The following is an 11,041-nucleotide window of genomic DNA, read 5'->3' as shown; positions in this document are numbered from 1 at the left end:
GAATGAAAAACGACTCCAGTCAGTACGCTACTGCTGGATTCAGTTGAACAGAATGCATTAAAACAAATTAAGCTATTGCAACCTATACAATTTCCTCTTTGACTTCTCTTTAAAAAAAACTAAACCAAGCTATTAGCCAAAAAAAACCATCCAACGAAGCTAGCAATAATGATATACAATCACATAATCACAGTAGAAAAGAAAACTTGAACAGATCTCCAGAACAATTCCTGCTGTCAATGAACTGTAGTGAAAGAGTAAAGAAGTCAATTGCTAGCCTAGGTTCATTGAAGTAATATGAAAACATACCCGTGAATTGGGAATTCTCAAACAAATCCAGAATGCTATGGACTCTGTTGAATGCACTCCTCTCTGCTTAAACTTTTCTTGACTGGTGTCTCCTGAATGGTGAATCTACGCTCCTCTCCAGCTTAAATCATGCTCAAACCTCACTTTACGGGCAGGCACAGCCGCTGACTCGCAGAACTCAACTCGAAAACTGTTATTTTTGAAATGGGATTTAACACTAGTTGAGGAAGGAAATATAGAAAAGGAGGAATAAAAGAAACAGAACCAAAACATTGCAGCAAAAACGGATAATTTTTTTTGCATAATACGTTGTGGGAAACGATCCGTTTCACCATAAACCAGTTTCCTGTCAATAAAAATGAAAACACTCGTATAAAACGTGGTTTCCCGTCCCGTATCATTTCTGGAGATGTTTTTCGCAGGAATGTTGACAATTGTTCCGTTTCTAGTAACATTGATTGGAACTACTCCATTTATCAAATATTTCCTGCTCCAACTACCCAGTGCCCATATCGTCCTTACATCATTGATCCAGGTGGCCAGAATGGCATGACTCTCCAGATTAGAGAGATTCCATTGCATGCTCTCAATTAATGTGGTTCTAATTTAAAACAAAACCAATATTAAAATATTGATCTGTATCCTCTCCTTTGCTAAATTAGGCTAGAAAACCAAATTATATTCATATGTTTTCGAATCATTAAGGTATTGCCTTGAATATTAAACCTTCATGATCAACCCTTAACTCTCCTTATTTTAATTGTACTCCTGGGTTAGCCATGGAGTCCTCCTCCACATTAAGGTTTCTCTTAATATGAAAGAATTCTATTTTATCAAATTAATCCACCATTAACTTGATTCGATGCAAGATTAAGGGAGAAATAAATCTTTTTCCTTGGTATTTAATAATTTTTTAGATAACTATCTTAGGATCTTTGAAGGCCATCAGTTATATAAGCCCTCTCGAATAGGCAAATTCCAACTTTCTTTCTTTAGCTAAGCCAAAAACAACTTCTCTAGCTCCTACCTCCCCAACATTTTTTATTTCTTTAATATTAATATTTTATTTAAATAATTAATATATAAAAACAAAGTAAAGTTTCTATTTAATATATTTTATTTATATTTTCATATATAAAAAATATTTTTACATCACATTTTTCAATGCAATAATCCATAATATTTTTATTTGATATCATTTTAACCTTTGCAATAATCCATAATATTTTTATTCGATATCATTTTAACCTTTGCTATGACATAGTTAAATGGGAATTTTTTATTTTTACATTTTTAATGCAACAAATATAACCTGTTAAATGGGAATTCTTTATTTTTACATTTTTAATGCAACAAATATAACCTACATAAAATATAGTAAGTTTGAAAAATACAAAATGTATAAATATTATTAAAATTAAAAAGTTGAAAATTTTATGTAATATATAAATATTTTGATTAGAAATATTTATTATTAAAATTTTTAACATTTTAAATTAATTATTAAAATTTTAAATTTATTTACTATTAAAATTATTCTTATACATAATTAAATAACAATTTTTTTCTCATTTTTTATTATTTAATATTAATAATTTTATTCATTTCGTTTATTACATAATATTAATATTTTATTTAAATAATTATTATAAAAAAAAAATAAGTTCATTGAATAAACTTTTATTTTTTATTTTTTTTAATTTCACTATATTTAGATATATCAAATTATATAATTTTATATTGCATTTTTCAATGCAATAATTTAGAATATTTTTACTTTCATATTATTTTAAGAATTCTTATCTCATAATTAAATGATTTTTTTTTTTTTTTTTTTATACTTTATTTTTTAATATAACATTTTTGATATGCAACATCTGAGAATATGAACATAGAGGATGAAAACCACTTCCTCGTGTCAAAATATTTGTTGCAAAACTGATCTTCCTAGCCTTTTACGATGTCAAAATTATGGTGAACTCAAAAGGCCTCTCTCCAAGCTTCTTGAGTATAAGAATAAAATCTTAAATCAAACTAAATAATTCGTTTCTTTAGATCAGATAGACCAAAGTTTAGTCTCAATAGACTTTAACTATCATCATCATGATATATAAAATAAAGTAAATTAAAAAAAACAAAAATTTATATTTTTACTAAAATTTATAAATAAAACAAAATTTAATTAAATTAAAATTTTCAAAATTTATATAATATGTAAATCTTTTGATTATAAATATTTATTATTAAAATTTCTATGATTTTAAATTAATTATAATAATATTAAATTAAAATATCTGTATGGCCCTTACAAATCACAAGACGTAATAACAAAGCTAAAATTTATGCTCGTGAATTTGATATTTGAAGTTGAATTTATTTACAATTTATTTGGGAGGAGAGTTAAATTAACAAATGAAATGAAATAAATTAAGGGATATCAAAGAATGGTTCTGGAAAAGCATGTAACTAAATCATTTTTCGATTCAAGAAAAAAAAGGAATTGATTCCAAAAGCGAGAGGGAAGGGTCGTCTGATGGAGAATACAAGCATAATATATATGAAAGGAAATAAATCCATGTGGCTTCGAGTGCTGAGCAGCACCAGCAGCTTCACGGCTATCTCATTCTCTATTTGTGAGTTTATTATAGAAGACTCAAGAAAAGAATATATGTGTTGTTGGCCATGGCTATGAAATTTAAAAAAGGGTGATTAGGAAAGAATGTTGGATGGTGAGGTGAATAGTCGAAGGGAGATTACAGTGGGTATTTTTGAGTTTATTATAAAATACTCAAGAAAGAATATATGTGGAATATATGTGTTGTTGGGCATGGATATGAAATTAAAAAACCATGATTATGAAAGAATGTTGGATGGTGAGGCGAATGGTCCAAGGGAAGTTACAGCGGGTATTTTTGAGTTTATCACAGTAGACTCAAGAAAAGAATATATGTGTTGTTGGGCATGGATATGAAATTAAAAGAACGATGATTATCAAAGAAGGTTGGATGGTGAGGCGAATTGTCCAAGGGAGGTTACAATGGGTACTTTTGAGTTTATTATAGAAGAGTCAAGAAAAGAATATATGTGTTGTTGAGCATGGATATGAAATTAAAAAAACGATGATTATGAAAGAATGTTGGATGGTGAGGCGAATGGTCCAAGGGATGTTACAGTGGGTACTTTTGAGTTTATCGTAGAAGACTCAAGAAAAGATTATATGTGTTGTTGGGCATGGATATGAAATTAGAAAAACGATGATTATGAAAGAATGTTGGATGGTGAGTCCAAGGGAGGTTACAGTGGATACCTTTGTTGTGGGATGTTGCAAGCATGCGAATTTGATGCATTCTAAAGGACAACCAGTGAAAGGTTAGACATAATTTTGGAAGTATGCATACGTATCCTAATGTTTCTTGAAAATATTTCAATGATATTAAACATAAAATATAAGGATGATAAAATATAAGTATCAATGTCATTCTTGAAACAAAAATTGCATCATAAAAAAGATTATTTTATTTAATTTCTTTAGATTAATTCTTAAAAATATTTTCATGGATTCCATGATCAGTTAGTTTTGAAAAATATTGCATATGCATCTCGTTTGTACAAAATGATAAGTATCAAGGTTATTTTCTTCTAATGTAACATATGAATCTTATGAATACAGAGATAAGAATCCATGTTAGTTTTTTTGAAAAAGGATGTGTTTGTATACATATAAGTAATAGCTATTGTGTTAGATTCTCAGAGAAGAATATGTGTTTTTATGCATATGACTAATAACTATGGTGTTAGTTTCTTTTTGGAAACAGAATATGCGATTACATGCACCAAAATAATAGTTGTTGTGCTAGTTTTCCTTAAAAAGAAATATGGGTAGTTGCAGTGGTTTTTCATTTGAGAAGGAATGTGTTCTTGTGAAAAGAAATAATAGTTGTTGTGGTTTTTATCTTTTGGAAAAAATTCTCTCTTATTATGCAAAGAGATCGTGATAGCCATCGTGTTTTTGTAAATATTACCGTGTTCTTATGGGGAGGAGTAAAATGTAACTATTTTCCTTTCTTATGATATATGTGAAGTAGAGATAAATTAGTATGCCTTCATGATATTTATGCATGTGGGATTTGGATGGTTAGACATGTTTCATTTCCATATGAATGCATGGATAAATATATATGTTTTGTAATTATGTGCTTTTGATTAACACATGTGTGATGTCAATAAAAGGCATATCTCGATACTTTTTATACATTTTATTTATGCATGTACTATAAATTTCTTGTGCATGTGTGTAACATATAAGATCAAAAACATATTTTAATGTTATTATGCATGTGCAAGAAAGTGGAACATGAAAATATGTTTAAAGCATAACTAATAAAGATTGATTATTTGGGTTTGATAAATTGACATTTAATATAATTCATGATGTCAGAGTTTGATCATGGTAGTAATTGTAGGAAATTATTGTGACATGTTCAAAGGATGAATTATATTTAACATAATGGAATACAATGAACTAATAGTCCATGTAGATTTAGGGATCATGAAACGCAGGATAATGCATTGTATGAAACAACGACACCACAAAGACATGGTGCTCAAGGAATTATGGGGTAAATGATATCATGATTAATGTAATGGCCTCTAGCTAGTTATGTTTGAATTAAAGATGATATTATTTGTAAAATGTTTAGCAATGGTCAAGGGATGGTCTCCTTTACATCCATTGAGTGAGCAGTGAACACCCTCATAAAAAATTTAATAAATAAAGGTTTGTTGGTTTTTTCCTTCAGGGTTTCTAGGGTATATTGGTGTCTATTTATGTGTTTCCCTATTATGTCATTCTTGTGATGTTGCTTCCTTTCATTATGTTGACACTTATATCATCAAATAAGTGATTAACTAGCCTAATTAAATGAACAATTGTAATGATGTAAGTTTACAATAGGTCGTTTTGTGTTAATATGTTACAACAATGGTTGTTATGTTATATGATTTGTTATCCCATTTCTAAAGTTACTTTATCTAATGAAAATGATATTATCTAATGGTTAGGTAAGGAATATGGAATAAGTGATTGATAATATTTTTTTTTTTTAACAAAGTCGGATACTCATATATTATAAAAGCCTGCGATACAGAATTCTAGAACATAGGGAAAAAGGATCTGAGAGCTGAGGATCAAGAGCAGGTTCGCAGACCCGGATTCCTCGCTGCTTCTCTTGATTAAACACAAAGACAAATACAAACGGCTATATTGCCTAACAAAGGATCCACCGATCCAACAAAATTTACAAGGCATATCTTTTAAGGGAAATGAGGCATGGCTGAGTCATCAGGAAGCGGATCTTTCCTGATGCTTGCTTTAGTTGAAGCTTCGGCCTGGTAACTTTGAGTGAGGGAGCGGATGTGTTCAATGGCCTCTTCTAAATGGCTGCATCGTTCCTTCAGCGATTCGATCTCTATCTTTCTTTTTTCCAGCTTCTTGCGCTTTGAGTTCCTATCTGCCTGGTAATCAGCATTCAGATCATTGAGTTGTTTGTTCAAGCGGTTGATCATGAACGTATGGGCCTTGCACATGGTGCAATCCTTGTTGTTGAAGATATTTTCAAATGGATTATTGGGTTGAGCCTGGTCGGCTGGAGGATTAGGTTGCGCTGCCATTTGAGTGGACCTATTACAGGTATTTGAGGAATGAGTGGGCTCGGGGGGAGCTGGATGCAAGGGTGAAAAGGGAGGGAAGACTGAGGAACAGAGAAGGCTCGTAAGGGAGGGGATCAGAGAGCCCAGGGGATTGTGAAGGAAGTGCGACAGAGGGATGATAGAAGCCCTGCGAAGATGAATAAACAAGCTGTCAGTAATAGATAAAATTACAGAAAGGATTCCATTGTTTACCATGCGCTGCGGACGTGAGACTGGCTCCCGATGAGAGTTGAGAGGTTCTGAAGGCTGCCGACGCTTATGACTAGCACAGAGGAGGTTCCTTGGAGAGCCGCGATCTGTGAGAGTTCTGAGGACTGAGATGCAATAAATAGGAGGAGGCCTGCTCTTCAGAGACGTGATCCGATGCTGAGGAGGCCCGAAATTGGGGATAGGGCAGTACTTTGGAGTTTCGGTTCTGCCATAAAACGTGCTGGAGGGATGTGCTCTGTCTTTTTCCCTTAGAGTGACTGCGCTACCTGGGATATGCTTCAGAGTGAGGAGGATCGTAATGATGCAATCCTGATCCTGAGAGCTGATATGGATCCTTTGTTGCCAGATTATGATGCCGAGAAGAATCATGGGGCTGCAAATGGATTTGAGGAGATATTCGATGCGATGGGTATTGTGCCTGAGGTGACTTTTTCCTTTGGGAGTGGAGGAGGTGATTGACTCTTTAGGGAATGTCTTTTCCATAGATTGCCTCATTCTCTCTTACCTGTCCTACTTGTCTTCTTGATGCTTGATTTGCTTGCGCATCCGCCTCTGTGTTATTACCTCTTAACACATGTTTGTATGTGACTTTGCCCAGGACTTTGATGTTTTCCATTATCCTATGTCTGATGTTATTCAAGGCCATCTGAATGAAGTCTTTCCCTGTGGTCATGGCCGCAATAATAATTGCTGAATCACCAATGATAAGGACATTCTGGAGACCAAGATTCCTAGCTATTGAAGTTCCCAGGAGAAGGCTGTAGGCCTCAGCTTTATTGTTTGTCATTTTGCCTAAGCCCCACTCGTAAGATGCTATTATTTCTCCTTGTGGATTTTTGATGATCCCGCCCGCTCCCGCTTGTCCCGGATTATTCTTTGAAGCGCCATCAAAGTAGAGGACTGGTCTTCTTTGGTTTTGTATCCACATACTAACTTCATCCTTTGTCCCTCTAAGCTTCCATTCCGGATTGCTTTTCCCTGAGCTTAATCTTTCTCTTAGTTTTATTTCATACTTAAATTTGTTCATCCAATCTTTTAATCTTGGATCTGTCTCATCCAAATCCTTCTGAGTTATACCATTTGTTTCAATAGTCTCGAAAATGAGTGCTGTTGTTTTTGCCAGGATGCCAGATATGCTTGGTTTTTCGTTGTTAAATATGCACTTGTTGCGGGCAAGCCAAATCTTCCAGCATAGATTTGAAGGAATGCTGGTCCAAAACCTTGAAGCTAGGGTCCTGCTTTTTTTGTTTTGAGGAAGATTTTTCCCCCAAGTTTTCTGTAGAAGAGTGATCTGATTAGGTAGATCGCCTGAGGTAATTGGACTTGTGAGGAGTTTCCAGCAGGTTCTAGCGAAAGGACATTCTATGAAGATGTGATTGCTACTTTCCTCCGCGGACCTGCACAAGCAACAGATTGAGGGGCCTTGGATGCCTTTCTTTCTGAGATTCTCTGCTGTGAGAATTTTACCCTGGAGAAGGGTCCAATTGAACACTTTAATCTTTGGCAGACATTCGGGCCTCCACACAGCTTTGTGTAAGGACCAGTTATTGATTGCTGAGGCGTTCTGAAGAGCTTTATAACCTTCCTTAACCGTGTATCCTCCCCCATTAGGATCCCATATGTATTTGTCCTCTGACAGCTTATGAGTAGGCGCTGAGCCAATAAGGGAAGTCTTGAGCTCAGCCCATAGATTTGTGAGGCCTGTGGGGAGATTGAGAGATTTCCATCCGATCCAGCAATTCTGATCCCAAAGAGATAAATCGAAGAGGGTATTGTAGTTTGCCTCTATCAACCATCTTTGAAGAGGCATGAAATTAGGAAGAGTTTCCCTAGCATTTGATCCCATTATCCTATCATTCCAGATGTTGATATCCCTGCCATTGCCCGGAGCCCTGGAGATGTGGGTTTTGAATTGAGGGAGCGATTTTTTGATTAATTTCCAGATGGGTGTGCACTGTCGGTCTATGATAGTTTCTGAGAGAATGTTACTGTTGGCTCCATTCAAATATTTCTTTTTAATTACCTCTGTCCACCAGGCTTTTCTCTCATTGAGAATTCTCCATATTAATTTGTAGCCCATAGCCATGTTTGCAAGTCTTGGGACTCTGATTCCAAGCCCGCCCTTCTCTATAGGGAGAATGACCTTGTCCCACTTTACCAAGCTAAATTTTTTTGTATTTTGCTTTCCTCCTTGCCACAGAAAGCTTCTGATTATCAGCTCCATATGCTTGTGGATGCTGGCCGGGGCAAGAGTGATTGCAAATTGATAAATAGGGAGAGCTGCGAGGATGGCTTTGATCAGAATTGTCCTGCCTGCTAAATTTAGCCAGTACACTCCCCAGCTCTGAAGCTTTCCTCTCAGCTTTTCAATTAACTTCACCCAGATCTCAGATTTAATTGGATCCTTTGCTAAAGGTAGCCCTAGGTACATAAAGTGTGTCCAGTTCCTTTGAGCAGGGATTTCCATTATTAGGGAGATTCTTTGAGTTATGTGTCTAGGGACATTCCAAGTGTAAATCATGCATTTGTTGTTGTTGAGCTTGCCTCCGGAGGCTTGAAGGAAAAGGTCCAAAGCTTTCTTGAATCTTCTGGCTATGATGCTTGAGGCGCCACCAATTAGTAAAGTGTCGTCTGCAAAGAGGGAGTGGTTAATGCCCTTGGTTCCTCTGACTATTTCGACCCCTATTATTTCTCTTGACAGCCGCTTTTTTTCTAACTGTAAACTTAAAGTTTCCGCCATGAGAATGTAGAGGAAAGGGGAGAGCGGGCACCCTTGCCTCAAGCCTCTCGAGCTTTTGAAAGCTTCGCATGGCCTGCCATTGATGAGAGGGGCTGTCTAATTATCTGAAATGCATTCCATAACCCTGCTGATGAATAATTCAGAGAAACCAAATCTCTTTATAACTGCCTTGAGGAATGAGTGGTTTACCCGATCAAAGGCATTTGCCATATCGAGCTTGATGATCATACCTCTTTCCTTTCTGGATATGCTACTCTGAATAGCCTCCTGGATAAGAATAACGTTGTCCGTTATTTGTCTCCTAGGGACAAAACCACCTTGGTTCTCGGAGATTAGAGAAGGGAGCAGATTTTTAAGCCTGTTTGCTAGGATCTTAGTAATGATTTTGTATGAAACATTGCAGAGGGATATAGGGCGGAATCTATCAAAAGATTGGGGATTTGGGTCTTTGGGAATGAGGGCTAGATGGGAGGATTTCATACCATTGCCCATTTTACACTTTGTAAAGAAGTTTCTCGCCACTCTGATGTAGTCCTTTTTTATAATATCCCAGTGAGTTCTGAAGAAGTCCACCGTGAAACCGTCAGGGCCCGGAGCTTTGTCCGAAGCCATACTCTTGATTGACCATTCTATCTCCTCCACCGTGAGCTCTTTGTCCAGATGCGTGTTTTGTGCTTCTGATATTTTGTTTTCTATGATGTTGAGGAATTCCGGGTTGTCAATGTAATGCGGATCAGCTGTTAGGAGGTCTTGAAAGTGTTGTGTCGCTGCCTCCTTGATTTCCTCCTGTTCTATTAAATCTTTTCCGTCCACTGTGATTCTTTCAATGGTGTTCCCTGCCCTCCTAATTTTGAGGCTGTTGTGAAAGAATGAGGTGTTTCGGTCACCCGATTTGAGCCACAGGCATCTCGACTTTTGTCTTTGCTCCTCTTCCTCCCTTCTGTTCTGTTTGTATAGTTCTCTATACAATTCATTTTCCTTGACATGATCCTCTTCCGTGTCTTGTCTGGCTTCCTTTTCTTGGTTCCATTGCGTAAGCTTTTCTTGGAGATCTGTTTTCTTTTTATCTTCTTCTCTTGCTTTGTGTCTTGCCCATTGCTTGATGGCAATCCGGAGGTGTTTTATCTTGGTTTCCCAAACATAATGCAGGGAGCCTGAGATTTCTATTGCCCACTGATCTTTTATCAAAGATCTGAAATCCTCATTGCTGTCCCAAGCTCGGTTGTACTTGAAGGGAAGTGGACCCATATTCTTCCCTCTGTCCAGTTTCAACGCCACTGGTTTGTGGTCTGAGATGTAGCCTTGAATGATTAAACTTTGGATGTTTGAAAAGCTGGCCACTATTCTTTCCTGAACCAGGATACGATCCAGCCTTTCTTTGATATTGTTCTTACCTGTTCTCTTATTTGACCATGTGAACCACCCGTTTTGGGGAGGGATGTCCACTAGATTATGAGCCTGAATGATTTCTTCTAGAGCGTCTCTTGAAGAGTCTGCATAGAAGTTCCCTCCCATCTTTTCTTCTGCATTCCTGATTAAATTCATGTCCCCTCCCAGGATGATGTTCCTTCCTTGGGCATCTATTAGATCTGAAGTGATTGAATCCCAACAGAAAGCTTTATCTTTGAAATGGGGGGGGGCATAGATATTGTAAATAGTGTACTCTTCTGTCATAGCTGTGTTTTGAATATCTGTTCTTATCCACCATCTATTTTGCCTGTGATTTTTAAGTTTCCATTTGTTTTTGTCCTAGATTGTCCCTATGCCTCCTGAGGCACCTGCTGCGCTGGCTGCTATTCCTTCATAGATTCTGCTTCTTTTCAAGCTGTTCTGGAATTCTTGTTCTGTGATTTTGGTCTCCTGTAGTAGGAGAATGTCTGGATGCTCTGATTTGAGAATATCTCGGACTGCATTTGTTTTAAGGGAGGAGCCCATCCCCCTACAATTCCAGGAGACCAAAATCATCATTTACTATGTTTATAATGGGCCCCTCCTTTCTCTTTCATTTTCTCTCCGCTTCCTTTAGTCTTGTCTAGATAGGTATCCATTGGCTGTTGGGTCCCTGTGGCCATT

This window comes from Pinus tabuliformis, chromosome 9, assembly GCF_031772625.1.
Source record: "Pinus tabuliformis cultivar Carrire ecotype Pingquan chromosome 9, CPIR1, whole genome shotgun sequence".
Classification (NCBI taxonomy): Eukaryota; Viridiplantae; Streptophyta; class Pinopsida; order Pinales; family Pinaceae; genus Pinus; species Pinus tabuliformis.
Note: the sequence above shows the minus strand (reverse complement) of the source record.